The 17,709-nt window shown below is 45.8% G+C and overlaps 1 long non-coding RNA gene across 4 annotated transcripts in view; it reads left to right on the plus strand.

Annotated features, from left to right (window-relative positions):
* LOC105489570 (uncharacterized) overlaps positions 1-17,709 on the plus strand; it is a 62,070-nt gene that overhangs the window by 32,904 nt on the left and 11,457 nt on the right. For all 4 annotated transcript variants that reach the window (XR_011623710.1, XR_011623709.1, XR_011623711.1 and 1 more), the window contains one exon: positions 11,252-11,369. This is a non-coding gene — a long non-coding RNA (uncharacterized lncRNA). The remainder of the gene's footprint in view (positions 1-11,251; positions 11,370-17,709) is intronic.

Genomic DNA, 17,709 nt, shown 5'->3' on the forward strand with positions numbered 1-17,709 from the left:
CATCAGTGCTTTCGGATACGCCCTTGTTTACACTGACAACAAAGTGGTATTGGAGCGTTACAGGGTTACAGAGAATACCTTCAATTATCAATTATAGGTTTTAAATTTACTTTGGCTTTGAAAGGAATAGGGTACACTTTTTTTTCTTAATTACTTGTATGTATCTCTCTTTCTCTCTTTCTTTCTCTCTTTGACTTTGTCTCTCTCTCTTTGACTTCCCTTTTGCCTCTGTACTCTTCCTCTCTCTCTTCTCTGTCTCTCTCTATCTCTGCCTCGCTTATGCTGCAGTTCTGTCAACCACTGTGGAGAGATCTAAAACCAGCTGTAACCAAGCATCTATGTACGGAAACTGGTCTGGGTGCCCTGGCTTTACAGGTTACCTTGTGCCATACCTTTGAAACAAGGGACCTGTCCAGGCGTCCTTCTGATGGCCAACCCACCTCTAATGCTGGCCAGTCTATTTTATACAAAGTTTTAAGTTTTCCTGGTGTCATAGTACTCCATAGTCTCCCTTAAATCCTTTCTTGAAATTTTTCAACATAGTTCCTAGTAGGGTGGGCTTATTTGTGCCTGACCCATGCTTCTTTGAGAGAAAACACCACACTTACACCGCACACACACCACAAAACAAAGAACGGGTAAAAAGGGCACACACACACACTTTTGTGGTTTACACCAAACCAAAATCAAAACCAAAATCAGAGTATCTAGAAATCCAAGCCAGGTCAAAACCAAAACCAAAGCATCAAGCAATCCAAGTCAAGTCAAAAACAAAGACCAAAGTGCCAGTACAGGCACATGATGGGTGATCAGGCCACGCTTCCACTCAAATGGAGTAGGCAAGTTCCTAAGACCAGCCCTTAAGCAATTTAAACCAAGTCAAAACCAAAACCAAAGTGCTGATAAAGGCATGCCATGGGTGATCAGGCCATGCTTCTACTCAGATGGAGTGGGCAAATTCCCAAGACCGGTTCTGTCAAGCAATTCAAACTGAGAGGTGACAATATGCTAGCAGCCCTCACTCTCAGTGCCTCCTTGGCCTCAGCGTCCACTCTGGCGGTGTTTGAGGAGCCCTTCAGCCTGGCACAGCACCATGGGAGCCCCTCTCTGGACTGGCTGAGGCTGGAGCCTCCTCCCTCTGCTTGGGGGGAGGTGTGGAGGGAGAGGCGCAGGCGGGAACCAGGGCTGCCCTCGCGGGCCAGTGTGAGTTCTGGCGGGCGTGGGCACAGGCTCGGTGGACCCTGCACAGGGAGTGGCCAGCCAGCACCGCTGGCCCAGGGCAGTGAGGGGCTTAGCACCTGGGCCAGCAGCAGCAGAGGGTGCGCCAGGTCCCCCAGCAGTGCTGGCCGGCCGGTGCTGCACTCAAATTCTCACCGTGCCTTAGCTGCCTCCCTGCAGGGCAGGGCTCAGGACCTGTAGCCCGCCGTGTCTAAGCTCCCCCCGCTGAGGTGGGCTCCCGTGCCGCCCGAGCCTCCCCAATGGGCACTGCCCCCTGCTCCACGGCGCCTGGTCCCATCCACAGCTCAAGGGCTGAGGAGTGCAGGCCCGGCTGGGGACTGGCAGGCAGCTCTGCCTGCAGCCCAGGTGCAGGATCCACTGGGTGAAGCCAGCTGGGCTCCTGAACCAGATGGGGACTTGGAGAACTTTTATATCTAGCCGGAGGATGGTATGTGCACTAATCAGCACTCTGTGTCTAGCTCAGGGTTTGTAAATACACCAATCAGTACTCTGTGTCTAGCTCAAGGTTTGTAAATACAGCAGTTGGTACTCTGTATCTAGCTAACCTAGTGGGGACTTGGAGAACATTTCTGTCTAGCACTCTGTGTCTAGCTCAAGGATTGTAAATGCACCAATCAGCACTCTGTGTCTAGCTCAGGGTTTGTGAATACACCAATTGGTACTCTGTATCTGGCTAACTCTGTATCTAGCTAACTAGCACTCTGTGACTCAGTCTAGCTCAAGGATTATAAACACACCAGTCGGCACTGTGTCTAGCTCAGGGTTTGTAAATACACCAATCAGTACTCTGTGTAGAGCTCAAGGTTTGTAAATACACCAATTGGTACTCTGCATCTAGTTAACTCTGTGTCTAGCTAATTAGCACTCTGTGACTCTGTCTAGCTCAAGGATTGTAAACACACCAATCAGCACTCTGTCAAAACAGACCAATCAGCTGTCTGTAAAATAGACCAATCAGCAGGATGTAGGTGGGGTCAGATAAGGGAATAAAAGCAGGCTGCCTGAGCCAACAGTGGCAACCTGTTTGGGTCCCCTTCCATACTGTGGAAGCTTTGTTCTTGTCCTCTTTGCAATAAATCTTGCTACTGCTCACTCTTTGGGTCCACGCTGCCTTTATGAGCTGTAACACTCACCACGAAGGTCTGCAGCTTCAGTCCTGAAGCCAACGAGACCATGAACCCACTGGGAAGAATGAACAACTCCAGATGAGCTGCCTTTAAGAGCTGTAACACTCACCACGAAGGTCTGCAGCTTCACTCCTGACAGCGAGACCACAAACGCACCGGAAGGAAGAAGCTCCAGACACATCTGAACATCTGAAGGAACAAACTCCAGACACACCATCTTTAAGAACTGTAACACTCACTGCAAGGGTCCGCAGCTTCATTCTTGAAGTCGGCGAGACCAAGAACCCACCAATTCCAGACATAAAACCAAGTCAAAACCAAAACCAAAACCAAACCAAAGTGCCGATAAAGGCACACCAGGGGTGATCAGGCCACATTTTCACTCAAATGGAGCGGGCAAGTTCTCAAGACTAATCTTACCAAGTTTCAGATGTCCGAACTCCCAAGTACCAGTTCCTTCCCGGTGTTCAGCCACTGCGTTGATCCTCCATGGGGGCCTGCCACACACTGTTCTGGCAAGGTGTTCCACCAGGGCAAATGCCTACCCGGGAGTGCTCTCAGGATCCGCCTTGCTCGGGCTGGTCAGGGATGTTCCACAGGTCAGGCTTAAACCAACTAAGGAGCTGCCTCGACTATCCACCAATCACCTCGCTTCCCGGTCAGGGAACCAAGAAATGTAGCAGGATGAGCCACAGACAAAACTCAGACACCGAGTTAAAGAAGGAAGGAGTTTATTCAGCCAGGAGCATTGGCAAGACTCCTGTCTCAAGAGCCAAGCTCCCCAAGTGAGCAATTCCTGTCCCTTTTAAGAGCTCACAACTCTAAGGGGGGTCCATGTGAGAGGGTCGTGATCGATTGAGCAAGCAGGGGGTACGTGACTGGGGGCTGAATGCACCAGTCGGTAATCAGAATGAAACAGAACAGGACAGGGATTTTTACAATACTCTTCCACACAATGTCTGGAATCTATAGATAACATAACTGGTTAGGTCAGGGGTCAGTCTTTACCAGGTCCAGGGTGCAGCCTGGGCTGGCAGCCTGTGGATGTCATTTCTGCATTTCAGTTTTTACTTCTTCTTTCTTTGGAGGCAGAAATTGGGCATAAGACAATATGAGGGGTGGTCTCCTCCCTTATCTCCCTTTCTTTTTACAACAACCTTCTGAGTTTCCCTCAGTCATCCCTTAACTGGTTTTTCATTCCATCCATCAATCTTTTGCAGTTTCTTAGGAATATCAGCCCAGCTTTTAGTCACAAAATTAATCTTTAAAAAGCCTTGCCCTACTGGATCCTCTGGATTTCTCATATGATCCCTAAGCCTCTGCAGAAATGCCGAGGGAGTCTCCTCTTTTTCTTGTTGGACCTCGAATGCTTTTGAGACATTTTGTGTTCTATGAGTGGACTTTTTAATCCCTATAATTATTCATTCCCTTAGGTCCTGCATTTGGGCCTGATCTCTGGGGTTATTGTTATCCTATCTGGGATTTGCTTTTGGGAATTTCTGCTCAGCTAGCAGGACTTCTTGCCCGGGAGGATGCTGTCTCTCCCAAATGGTTGTGGCTGCCCTTCTAATCATTCCCCTCTCTTCCCCAGTAAATGGAATATATTCATGATTGACATCATCTCAGCCCAAGTATAAAAATTGGGTCCTAAAAATTGATCTAGCTGCTCTGCTAAACTGAGGGGATCTTCCAAGAGTGGCCTCATTTCCTTTTTAAAATGTATAACCTCAGTACTTGTTAGAGGCATACTCACAAATCCAACTTCTCTCTGTCCCACAAGGAATTCTCTAAGATGGTACATATTAGACATCTACTGTTTAGAAGAAATGGGGAAATTCTCGTTGTCCTTCTTACATTGTTCTACTTCTTTCCTTAAGTTTGGATAAGGATTTAAGGGAGCACTGAGTTTAGCTCCTTCAAGACCCTCAGATTCCTCTTCCTCCAGTCTTTCTGTTGCCCTGATCTCCCTGTCCTCTACTTTGTGAGATGTATGGGACCCCAGGGCTTTTCGTTGGGTGAGGGCTCTTTACTATGCTCTTTTTTATCTCTTTAAGAGGGAATATGGTGTTATTCACTAATCCAACAAAGAGCATAACCCATCTCCTCTTGTGAGGATGGGGTTTCATTGTTTACATACAGAATTAAAGCTTGGCACACCCAATCCGCATCTGAACCAAGCTTAGGCCAAAAGACCCAAGGCTGATGAATGGGCTCTTCGGGCCAGATAAAACAGCAATACTTTATCATCTTTTGCTTTTCCTTGTCCCTGGTTTGAGGATTATCCTTTCAAACCTGCAACATTCTCCCCAAGGGACTATCTGGGAGAATGTCAGAGGGGATGTTTCTAGTTCCCTCTTTGCTTTGTTCCCTAGGCCTAGGATTCCTTTTTCCCATTTTCAGTTAGTCTCTGTGTCTGAACTTTTCCCTGTATGCTCAGTCCCCCTTACTGGAGGTTTCTTTCACACCCCGAGACCTCTGAAAATGCCCCACCACCAAAGCAGTACTTACAGTCTCATTTTCCCACTGAGGCTTGTGCATGAGGTTGTCTGGTTGCCGCGGTGCCTGCTTTTCTCCCTGTGTCACTTTTGTTATCTCCTGTATCACGGTTTGTCTGTGGCTTCTGTGGGGAGCTGGGACATCCAGACAGAGCAGGCCACATAAATCAAGTGGGGCTCGTCTCCCCTTTCCATGCAGGCACAGAGATCCCCGTATAGCCACCAGATTGTGAAAAACAAACTCACCCTTCCAAACCCAAAGAATGGACTTGGAGACTCAGAGAACAGCAAAAGTGAGACTTTTAATGATGGTCTTGCAAGATCGGGTGTCTGATAGGCAGGCACACCCAGTACAGGTTTTTTGTTTTGTTTTGTTTTGTTTTGTTTTGTTTGAGACAGAGGCTTGCTCTGTCACCCAGGCTGGAGTGCAGTGGCACGATCTCGGCTCACTGCAACTTCCACCTCCTGGATTCAAGCGATTCTCCTGCCTCAGCCTCCCGCTAGTACAGTTTTTTTTTTTTTTTTTGAGACGGAGTCTCGCTTTGTGGTCCAGGCTGGAGTGCAGTGGCCGGATCTCAGCTCACTGCAAGCTCCGCCTCCTGGGTTTACGCCATTCTCCTGCCTCAGCCTCCCGAGTAGCTGGGACTACAGGCACCCGCCACCTCGCCTGGCTAGTTTTTTGTATTTTTTAGTAGAGACGGGGTTTCACCGTGTTAGCCAGGATGGTCTCGATCTCCTGACCTCGTGATCCGCCCGTCTTGGCCTCCCAAAGTGCTGGGATTACAGGCTTGAGCCACCACGCCCGGCCACCGCTAGTACAGTTTTAACAAGCAATTTATCCCCTAGTGCGCAGCTCCCTCCCCCGGTTCCTCACAGACTGAGTACTATGGGGTCACAATCTTCCTGGAGGTTGCCTGTGATTGTTGGGTAGGGCTTCAGGTGTTTTTTTTTGCGCGGGGGGGGGGGGGGGGGGCGGGGGGGGGAGTTGTCTTGCTGCATTTTATTGCAGCCCACAATGCATTTCAATCCTAGTTAGTTCAAGGGCTCTTTAAGTGTTTGACTTAATGACCTAGGTAGCTGGACAGGCTGATAAGAACAGACAAAGTGAGCTAGTGAACTTTTATCTTAGAATAAAACTTCTGGCCGGGCGCGGTGGCTCGCGCCTGTAATCCCAGCACTTTGGGAGGCTGAGGCGGGCGGATCACGAGGTCAGGAGATTGAGACCATCCTGGCTAACATGGTGAAACCCCATCTCTACTAAAAATACAAAAAATTTAGCCGGGCGTGGGGGCGGGCACCTGTAGACCCAGTTACTCGGGAGGCTGAGGCAGGAGAATGGCATGAACCCAGGAGGTGGAGCTTGCAGTGAGCCGAGATCGTGCCACTGCACACCAGCCTGAGAGCCTGAGTGACAGAGCGAGACTCCGTCTCAAAAAAAAAAAAGAAAAAAAAAAAAAGAATAAAACTTCTTTGGTTTGGGTGAAGGCAATTAAGGGGGTTGGGAGCGGAGGCCGACAAGCAGGTGTTGCTATCCAAGCAGGGGCCTAGTATATCCTGTTTCTTCTGTAGTTTGCTGACCTAAGCTGATTCGAGGCACTTTGTCTTGGAAATGGACCACTGTATACATTTTTCCTTCAGGAGGAAAGAAGGAAGGAAGGAAGGAAGGGAGGAAGGGAGGGAGGGAGGGAGGAAGGGAGGAAGAAAGAGAGGGAGGAAGGGAGGGAGGAAGGAAGGAAGGAAGGAAGAAAGGGAGGGAGGGAGGGAGGAAGAAAGAGAGGGAGGAAGGGAGGGAGGTAGGGAGGAAGGAAGGAAGGAAGGAATAGTTAGTTGCTGGGATAAATTTAAGAGGCAGTAAAGTTTGCTATTATCTTAAGAATGTTTAAGTCTGATTCTTCAAAATTACAAAAGAAAAATGCACTTATCACAACCAAGATGTAGCTGCCATTTTAAGTTTTACCAGCTGTATAAGATTCCTAGAACAATATCCAACAATTTTATTTATTTATTTATTTATTTACTTATTTATTGAGACAGAGTCTCGCTCTGTCTCCCAGGCTGGAGTGCAGTGGCATGATCTCGGCTCACTGCAAGCTCTGCCTTCCAGGTTCACACCATTCTCCTGCCTCAGCCTCCCCAGCAGCTGGGACTACAGGCTCACGCCACCATGCCCAGCTAATTTTTGTATTTTTAGTAGAAACGGGGTTTCACCATGTTAGCCAGGATGGTCTCGATCTCCTGACCTTGTGGTCCACCCACCTTGGCCTCCCAAAGTGCTGGGATTACAGGGGTGAGCCACCGCGCCCGGCCAACAATTTGTTTTTATACTCATGTGAAGGGTTGTTTCCTCCCTAACACCAAATACATGGTCATATTCAACACCAATTTTCCAACCCTCTGGTTCTCTCACACTGGTTGGGCACCCAACAATTCAATTCAATTCTGACACTAACTCCTGGAGTTAGTGCAGAACCCACAGGTTAAGAGCTCAGTCCCACAATACTGCCCCCACTTCAGATGCCAGTCACAAATACTGGATCCCCAGGATACCCACGGTTCGGATTGACTTGGCTACAAAAGTCAGGTGTAGCCACGACCTCCCTGCCCCTTAGGTTTGATCATTCGCTAGAAGACTCACAGAACTCAGCAAAGCACTTTACTTCCTATTGATGGTTTAGTATAAGTGATACTCAGGAACAGCCAAATGGAAGTGATGCATAGAGCAAGATGGTGGGGGCAGGGTGAGTAATGCTTTTATGTCCTCTCTGGGGACGTCAGCCTCCCAGAACCTGAATGTGTTCACCAACCCAGAAGCTTATATCAAATGTCATTGTTCAAGATTTTTTATAGAGCTCAATCTCCGGTCCCTCTGCCCACCTCCCCCATGTCAGTGTGTGGGGCTGAAAGTTCCAACCCTCTAATCACATGTTTGGTCCCTCTGGTAGTAACTCTGTATTTAACATGTAATCTGGAACTGCCAAACTATTTACTAAAGTGGCTGCACCATTTTACACTCCCACCAGCAATGTATGAAGGCTCTCATTTTGCTACATCCTAACCAACACTTGTTTGTGTGTTTTTGATTTTAGCCATCCTAGTGGAGTGAAGAGCTTATGGCTTTGATTTGCATTTCTTTAATGACTAATGATGTTTATTGAGCATCTTTCATGTGTTTAGTGGCCATTTGGAGGTCTTCTTTGGAGAAAGGACTTCAAATTGTTAGGATAGGTTTGTTTCTAATTAACATGTATACAATGGGTATAGTCCTTTAGGGTCTTAGCTTTATTAGGGGTGTCTTATTTTAGAATCCCTACTTTGGGAAGACCTTGGCTTTGATCCAGGAGTCTCAAAATCCAGTGCTCCAGTTCACCTGGTCTGGCAATCCTCTAGAAGTGAAAGCTGCTCCAGTGGTCTGTCTCTCTGGTTTTCTGCCTTTATGCAGCTTCTTGTCTGAACATTCTTCACTTTCTTCCTAACTCATACATGCATTCAAGGAGATATTTTCCTCTATTATAACCAGCATTTTAGTTGTTTTGAGCGGGAAGGTTCAAACCTGAAACCTACTTCACCATGTTACCAGAAATAGAAGTTGAATTTCTTAGAATTTAAAAAATCTCTTCTATTTCTTTTGTTTTAAATAAATTTATTGAGATGTAATTTACATATAAAAATTCACCAATTAAATGTATAGTTCAATGTATAAACCCATGTAACTAACCACCACAAGCAATCCATAAAACATTCTGTCATCCCAAAAGGTCTCCTTATGCCCCTTGGTAATCAATCCCCTACTTTACCTCCAGTTCCAGGCAACTATTATCTGCTATTATTGTATATGACTTCTGCCTTTTCTGAAACGTCTTTCTTTCTTTTGGTTTCACTCTGTCGCCCAGGTTGGAGTGCAGTGGCATGATCTCGGCTCACTGCAACCTCTGCCTCCCAGGCTCAGGTGATCCTCCCACCTCAGCCTCCCAAATAGCTGGGACCACAGGCATGTACCACCACACTCGGCTAATTTTTTTGTCTTTTTTGTAGAGATGGAGTTTCACCATGTTGCCCCGGCTGGTCCTGAACTCCTGGACTCAAGTGACCTGTCCACCTTGGCCTCCCAAAGTGCTGGGATTGCAGGTGTGAGCCGCTGCGCCAGGTCTGGAATTTCTTTTTTTTTTTTTTTGAGACGGAGTCTCTCTCTGTCGCCCAGGCTGGAGTGCAGTGGCGGGATCTCAGCTCACGGCAAGCTCCGCCTCCTGGGTTTACGCCATTCTCCTGCCTCAGCCTCCCGAGTAGCTGGGACTACAGGCGCCCGCCACCTCGCCTGGCTAGTTTTTTTTTGTATTTTTTAGTAGAGATGGGGTTTCGCTGGGTTAGCCAGGATGGTCTCGATCTCCTGACCTCGTGATCCGCCCGTCTCGGCCTCCCAAAGTGCTGGGATTACAGGCTTGAGCCACCGCGCCCAGCCTGGAATTTCTTATTTATTTATTTTTATTTTATTATTTATTTATTTATTTGAGATGGAGTTTTGCTCTTATTGCCCAAACTGGAGTGCAATGGCATGATCTCGGCTCACTGCAACCTCCATCTCCTGGGTTCAAGTGATTCTCCTGCCTCAGCCTCCCAAGTAGCTGGGATTACAGGCATGCACCACCACACCCAGCTAATTTTGTATTTTTAGTAGAGATGGGGTTTCTCCATGTTGGTCAGGCTGGTCTTGAATTCCCGACCTCAGGTGATCTGCCTACCTCAGCCTCCCAAAGTTCTGGGATTACAGGCGTGAGCCACTGTGCCTAGCCTATTTTATGTTATTGTAGAGAAGGTATCTCACTATGTTGCCCAGGCTGATCTCAAACTCTTGGCCTCAAGCAGTTCTTCAGGTTGGCCTCCCCAAATGCTGGGATTACAGGCATGAGCTGCTGCATCCAGCCTGAGTTTCATATAAATGGAATCATACAGGATAGATCCTTGTGCCTAACTTCTTTCCCTCAGCACAGTGTTTTAGAAATTCATCCTCATTGTTGCATGTTTCAGTGGTTTTTGTTGCTGAGCAGTAGTTCATGGCATAGATACATCACACATAATTTTTGAGATAAGATTTCTGCATATCTCAAGGAAGTCAACAAAAAGATGAAGAAGAGATTTACTAATGTGGAAGATTAATATGGAAGATTCCTGCTATATGTTCTTGTTCTTTTTTTTTTTTTTTTTTTTGAGACAGAGTCTCTCTCTGTCATCCAGGTTGGAGTGCCTCGGTGCAATCATAGCTCACTGCAGCCTCTACCTCCTGGGCTCAAGCGATCCCCACTGCCTCAGCCTCTCAAGTATCTGGGACCATAGACATGTGCCACCATGCCAGGCTAATGTTTAAATTTTTCTGTAAAGACAGAATCTCACCATGTTGCCCAGGCTGGTCTTGAACTTTTGGGCTCAAGTAATCCTCCCACCTCGGCCTCCCAAAGTGCTAGAATTACAGGCATAAGCCATCATGCCTGACCATGTTCTCTATTAAATAAAAGCCTTCCATCTCTTTCTTCATTTCAGCCAGTTAAATCGAGATCTAAAGATTTGAATTTACTATTTAATGCTACCTAATGACATTTCAGAGACTGGCCGTAAAAAAGCAAGTGTCAAAAATTAACAAAATGTGTCTACAAAGGAAATGAAAATGTTCCCTCTTCCTTGAAGCAACACAGAGAGAAATATCCTTTCACATTATAAAATGAATTCCAAGATTCTGATTTGATGCAGTGTTAAATTGAAAACATTTAAGAAAATATCAATCTTGTTTTCTCCATTTCCATTTGTGCAAAATGGAGACTTGCTGACTATTCATAATTATCAACTTACTCTGTACTCTGTTTTCTATTAATGTGAATTCGTTGGAAGTATACTTTGAAAAGGAGGTCATGTAAAACTCTTGTCCTGGGAAAATTACTTTCAAAATAAACCTACTGTGCTTTTTTATTTGTTTGTTTCTTTGTTTGTTTGTTGTGAGACAGGGTCTCACTCTGTCACCCAGGATGGAGTGTAGTGGCGCAATCTCAGCTAACTGCAACCTCTGCCTCTCAGATTCAAGAGATTCTTGGGCCTCAGGCACCTAAGTAGCTGGGATTACAGGCAGGCACCACCATGCCTGGCTAATTTTTGTATTTTTAGTAGAGATGGGGTTTCACTGTGTTGGTCAGGCTGGTCTCAAACTCCTGGCTTCAAATGATCCACCTATCTTGGCTTCCCAAAGTGCTAGGATTACAGGTGTGAGCCACTGTGCCCAGCAAATAAACCTATTGTTCTTATTACTTTTCTTACTGATTAATTATTTGATTTATTTTTATTGCCCTAATAATAGTGTGCTAATCAATATTTCTATGTTTCTTTTTCTTTTCTTTTCTTTTGAGATAGATTCTCGCTCTCTTATCCAGGTTGGAGTGGAGTGGCGTGATCTCGGCTCACTGTAACCTGCAGCTCCCGGGTTCAAGCAATTCTCCTGTCTCAGCCTCCCGAGAAGCTGGGACTACAGGTGGGCACCACCATGCGGGCTAATTTTTTGTATTTTTAGTAGAGATAGGGTTTCACCATATTGGTCAAGCTGGTCTGGAAATCCTGACCTCAGGTGATCCACCCACCTTGGCCTCCCAAAGTGCTGGGATTACAGGCGTGAGGCACTGCACCCGGCCCAGTATTTCTATGTTTCTGAATACTTATAGTATTCATACTGTCTCCTCAAATGAGAAGAGAATGATTGGCACGATGGAAAACATAAAGAACCCTAACTCTGCTAGGTATTTTATTTTCAAAAAGAGATTAAGTCTGGCCTCATTTAAACTGCTGACAAAGAATGAGAATAATTGTGAAAGAAGCTCCCTCCAGAGGTGAAAAAGCATGAGAATTATTTACATTTATAATAGTAGTGAGGTTACAAAACTATACAATCACATCTGCTAAGAAAACACAGTTTTCTATGTCAGGATTTGTTGGAGGATTTTTGTGTGCTTGTGGAAAGCTGGATTACATGTCCCCTTTTCATGTAAACAATTTTGGCTGGCAGTTTGGCCCTATGATTAATGGACACCAAACAGACAAATACAGAATTAAATCTAAGAAAACACAGAACAGTAAGTACTACATCTACTAGAAAGGCTTACATTAAAAAGAAAACCTGACAATACCAATATTTGGCAAAAATCCGGAGCAGGTATAGTGCTTATACACTGTTGGTGTATGAAGTTCAAGAATCAGAAAAACTGATCAAGGATATTAGAAGTCAGAAGAATGGTTACATCTATTTTGAGAGAGTGTTAGTGAAAAGAAAGGGATGCCACACATGGTGGCTCACACTTGTAATCCCAGCATTTTGGGAGGCTGAGGTGGGAGGATCACTTGAGCCCAGGAGTTTGAGACCAGCCTGGGTAACACAGAATACCCCATCTCTCTCTCTCTCTCTTTTTTGAGATGGAGTCTCACTCTGTTGCCCAGGCTGGAGTGCAGTGGCTCGATCTCAGCTCACTGCAACCTCCACCTCCCAAGTTCAAGCAATTCTCCTGCCTCAGCCTCCCAAGTAGCTAGAATTACAGGTGCCTGCCACCATGCCCAGCTAATTTTTGTATTTTTAGTACAGATGGGATTTCACCATATTGGCCAGGCTGGTCTTGAACTCCTGACCTCAGGTGATCCACCTGCCTTGGCCTCCCAAAGTGCTGGGATTACAGGCATGAGCCACCACGCCCAGCCCCCATTTCTTAAAAAAAGAAAAGAAAGAGAAAGAAAGAGAAAGAGAGAGAAAAGTAAGAAATACAAACAAGATATTGATCAGAGCAAGAAGGTAAAATAAATAAATAAATAAATGCAATTAAAAAAGAAGACATTAATCCAGTGAAGTCTTTTTCTTTGGCTTAATAGCAGAAAACAACAGATATAACACATATCAATCTACACTGTCTCATGGTTACACGAACTTTCTGACTCTGCCACAAGTTAGCACATAGGGATCTTGACCATCTTACCATCCCACAAGATATCTTGCTAGTCCACTGAACTCATGACATCAAACTAATAGGGCATATGGAGTAAAAAATAGCAAGTATCTTACATGCTTTAGGAAATATATATACCAGAAGGTAGGGAGGCTCAAGTACAAAGGCTTTTCACTTCACTGATATTTCTTGGTGTTTAGTGATCTTACATACAGGTGCTCCCTTCAAAATGAAGGACAAGTTGCTTTACTTGTGCTACCTACCCCTAAACCAAAAGAGTCACATCACTTAGGTGAATTTAGAGACAACGTTGATCATATTTGGGTTACTGCTCTGACCTCCTTATCTGGTCACTTGAAATGAAGCCATATTTGAGTGAGATTCAGAGGAAGAAGAGGTTCTCCAGCTGGTCCAGTCTGTAGTGCAACTTAGTCTTTGTGATCCTTATAATGTTCAAAGTGTTAGTGGCAGACTGAGATACTTTATCATCTGTGGCACATCCTGATAGGAGAATCACAACAGAGGCCCTCTGGGCATGCCTTTTGGCAGGTAAATATTCTCTCTTTGAGAATCAGCTCTCAGCTTGCTGCTGCGCCATGGACACAGCATGATCACAGCATGATCATGAACTGGTTATTATCTGGTCTTCCTAGGTATGAAGCTGGTTCATACCTAGGACATGGATCCATTACCAAGTAGAAATGATATATACAAAATGAGACTAGAGTAGATCCTGAAAACACAAATGGCTCCTAGCACCCACACCACTACTTCTGCTGCATTGGTATTTCATCTACCACTATAACCAAGGAAACGGGTCTTGTTACCAGACTGCATGGAATAAGGTCATGATTAGTTTGTAGCTGTCTTCACCTGATGTGCTGGCATTAGAAAGAAATGGGCTGCTGTGATACTGTGGCCCCCAATCAAGGGTGACCCTGAAGGACACTGGGGATAGTCAGGACTTCAAGAAATACAACTACCTGACTAGTTTTCCCAGAAGGAGAAAGAGGTTAAGAGTCTACACTGATTTGGCCGGCCCAATGACTCATGCCTGTAATCCCAGCACTTTGGAGGCTTAGGCGGGTGGATCATGAGGTCAAGAGATCGAGACCATCCTGCCTAGCATGGTGAAACCCCATCTCTACTAAAAAATACGCACACAAAAAAATTAGTCAGGCGTGGCGGCACACACCTGTAGTACCAGCTGCGTGAACCAGGGAGGCAGAGCTTGCAGTGAGCCGAGATCGTGCCACTGCCCTCCAGCCTGGGTGACAGAGCGAGACTCCGTCTCAAAAAAAAAAAAAAAAAAGAATCTACACTGATTCTTAGTCTGAGGTTAATGGTTTGGCTAGACGATTAGGGAGTTAGAAGTTATATTAAAACGAAGTTGGAGAAGTACAATGTGGAAGAACTTCTTAAAATGGTTCCCAAATGTGACAGTATCTGTCATGATTCAGTTGCAGACCACAGATACCACTCTACTTAATTTAAGGGAGAAGGGTGTTATTACCAGGGATTAGGTGGCTTACACAATATTTGTAAGGGGTAGAGGAAGAAGCTTTAGGTGGAGCTTGTAGGAGCACTCCCCACACCCAGAATCTCACTGATTCTGCTATGCTTGGGTAAGCATATGGCTTCCACTGCAGGAAACCAGCAAATCAGCACACTGGTAACCACAGAACCACACTTCCTCTGTCATGATTCACAGCAGCAAAGTGAATACTTCATATCCTGCCTCTCTCTCCACATCACTCAGTTAATTGGGTTTCACATTCAAGTCTCATGGAAACATACCTGATTGGCAAAATCTCAATTACATCTGGAACCATAACTGTAATGGGATCTGAGACATACAGGTTTTATCTTTCTAGACTCTCAGTATAGAAAGGTATGAAGGAGTTTAGAATGTATGTTGAGAAAACCAGTCTAAGGAGTTTAAAATGTATGTTGAGAAAACTAATCTACCATAATGAGAACACTTATGCCTTGTGAGTAGAAGAGGGTATCAACAATCAGGTAGATAAGATGACCTGCTCTGTGGATAGTATCTGCCCTTTCCCCTAGTTATACCAAAGCTTGCTGTATGAGCTTGTGAACAAAGTGGCCATGGGACCACTGACGGAGGCAATGCATGTTGAGTGTAAAGGCTCAATGACGTGGACTTTCTCACACTAAGACTGACCTGGCTACTGCCAATTTGGACCTCTTCCTTCATGGACAGGGCAGTAATTTATCTTCATTGTAGAAGAAACTTACTTTAAATTTCTCTATATTTTTCCTACTCACTGTATTTTTGCCAGCACCATCCAGAAACTTACTGAATGACTTATTTTTTTTTTTTTTTTTTGAGACAGAGTCTCGCTCTGTCGCCCAGGCTGGAGTGCAGTGGCCGGATCTCAGCTCACTGCAAGCTCCGCCTCCCAGGTTTACGCCATTCTCCTGCCTCAGCCTCCCAAGTAGCTGGGACTACAGGCGCCCGCCACCTCGCCCGGCTAGTTTTTTGTATTTTTAGTAGAGACGGGGTTTCACCATGTTAGCCAGGATGGTCTCGATCTCCTGACCTTGTGATCCGCCCGTCTCGGCCTCCCAAAGTGCCTGGATTACAGGCTTGAGCCACCGCGCCCGGCCCCTGAATGACTTATAAGGCATTCAGCATGACATCCCACACAATGATGCTTTTGGCCAAGGGAGTACTTTTACAGTGGAAGAAGAAAGACAGTTGGGATACACAATTCAACTCTTCGGGGATTGCTTATTTAGTTTTATTGTATATTCCAGCTAGTCTTATAGAATAGGCTTATTGAGGTCTTAGTTATTTGGCCAACTGGAGACAACATCTCATAAGATTATAGTGGTATCAGCCAGGTACGGTGGCTCATGCCTATAATCCCAGCACTTTGGGAGGCCGAGGCAGGTGGATCACTTGAGGTCAGGAGTTTGAGAGCAGCCTGATCAACATAGTGAAACCCCATCTCTACTAAAAATACAAAATTAGGCCGGGCGCGGTGGCTCACGCCTATTATCCCAGCACTTTGGGAGGCCGAGACGGGCGGATCACGAGGTCAGGAGATCGAGACCATCCTGGCTAACATGGTGAAATCCTGTCTCTACTAAAAATACAAAAAAAAAAAAAAAAAAAAAAAAAAATTAGCGGGGCATGGTGGCGGGCGCCTGTAGTCCCAGCTACACGGGAGGTTGAGGCAGGAGAATGGCGTGAACCCGGGGGGCGGAGCTTGCAGTGAGCCGAGATCCCGCCACTGCGCTCCAGCCTGGGCGACAGAGTGAGACTCCGTCTCAAAAAAAAAAAAAAGATATGAAATTAGCTGAGCGTGGTTGGCACATGCCTGTAATCCCAGCTACTCAGGAGGCTGAGGCAGAAGAATTGCTTGAACCCAGGAGGTGGAGGTTGCAGTGAGCCGTGATCGCACCATTGCACTCCAGCCTGGATGACAAGAGCAAAACTCTGTCTCAAAGAAAGAAAGAAAAAAAAAAGATTAAAGTGGTATCCTACAGAATGTGACATAAGCTCTGAAATAGTGACCAACTATGTGGAACATTTCGCTCACACCCAAAAATACAAGGGTGGGGATGAGATATATAGGTGAGGTGGTACCTGTTACAATTACATTTGTGGCTGGGCATAGTAGCTCACACCTGTAACCCCGGCACTTTGGGAGGCTGAGGCAAGGGAATCTCTTGGGCTCAGGAGTTCAAGACAAGCCTGGGGAACATGGCAAACCCAGTCCCAACAAAAAGAATGAAAAATTAGCAGGGCATGGTGGCACACACCTGTAGTCCCAGCTACTTGGGAGGCTGAGAGGTGGGAGGATCACTTGAGCCCGGGAGGTTGAGGCTGCAGTGAGCCATCATCATGCCAGCCCGGGCAACAGAGTGGGACCCTTTCTCAAAACGAAAAAAAAAAAATACACTTGTATCTGTAACAAATTCCTACAAACTTGGAGGGTAAAAACAATATGTATTTATTATCTTACAGCTCTGGAGTGCAGAAGTCCAAAATGGGTCTCACTGGGCTAAAATTTAGGTGTGGACAGGGCTGTGTTACTTTTGGAGGCCCTAGGTGACAAATCTTGCCTGTTCCCTTGGCTTTTTCAGCTTCTGGAGGTTGCCCACATTTCTTGGCTCATGGCCCCCTTTTCAAAGCCAGCAATGGCTGGTTGAATCTTCCCCATGGTGCAGTGCTCCAATACTGACTCTCCTGCCTCCCTGTTTCTTTTAGAAGGTAACCACTGGTGATTACATTGGGCCCACTTAGATAATAGAGGATCATTTTCCCATCTTCAGGCCAGCTAATTAGCAACCTTAATTCCATTCGCAACCTTAATTCCATCCGCAACCTTAATTCCCTCTTGTGATATAACATATTCACAGGTTTTGAGGATTAAGATGTGGACATCTTTGGGAACTATTATTCTCCCCACTACATCAACTCTGAGCTCTGCTGGTGAGAAATATTCCACCAGCAGGAACAACAGTTTAGGGTGAGATGGCCACTGGCCATTTTGGGTTCCTCACTGCAGTAGATCAATGGGGAAAAAAGAAGCTATGGTATTGAGTCATGAATCCTGATTTTTGTAAAGAAATAAAATTGTAGTTACACACTGGGGTCAAGAGGCATATTGATGGGACAGAGGGGATCCCCTGGGGTGCATGCTCATGAAACCATGTTCAGAACTAAAAGTTAATGAAAGACTTCTTTAACCCCTTGAATAGGCAGGACCACCAAAGGTTTGGATCTCTCAGAAATGAGATTTGGGTCATATACTGACCAGCTGAGGTTCTGCCTAAAGGCAAAGAGACCATGAAACTAGTAGAGAGGGCAGACGTCATAAATACCCACAGTGTTGTGATTAGTTGTAGAAATGA

Source organism: Macaca nemestrina, chromosome 5 (genome assembly GCF_043159975.1).
Source record: "Macaca nemestrina isolate mMacNem1 chromosome 5, mMacNem.hap1, whole genome shotgun sequence".
Lineage (NCBI taxonomy): Eukaryota > Metazoa > Chordata > Mammalia > Primates > Cercopithecidae > Macaca > Macaca nemestrina.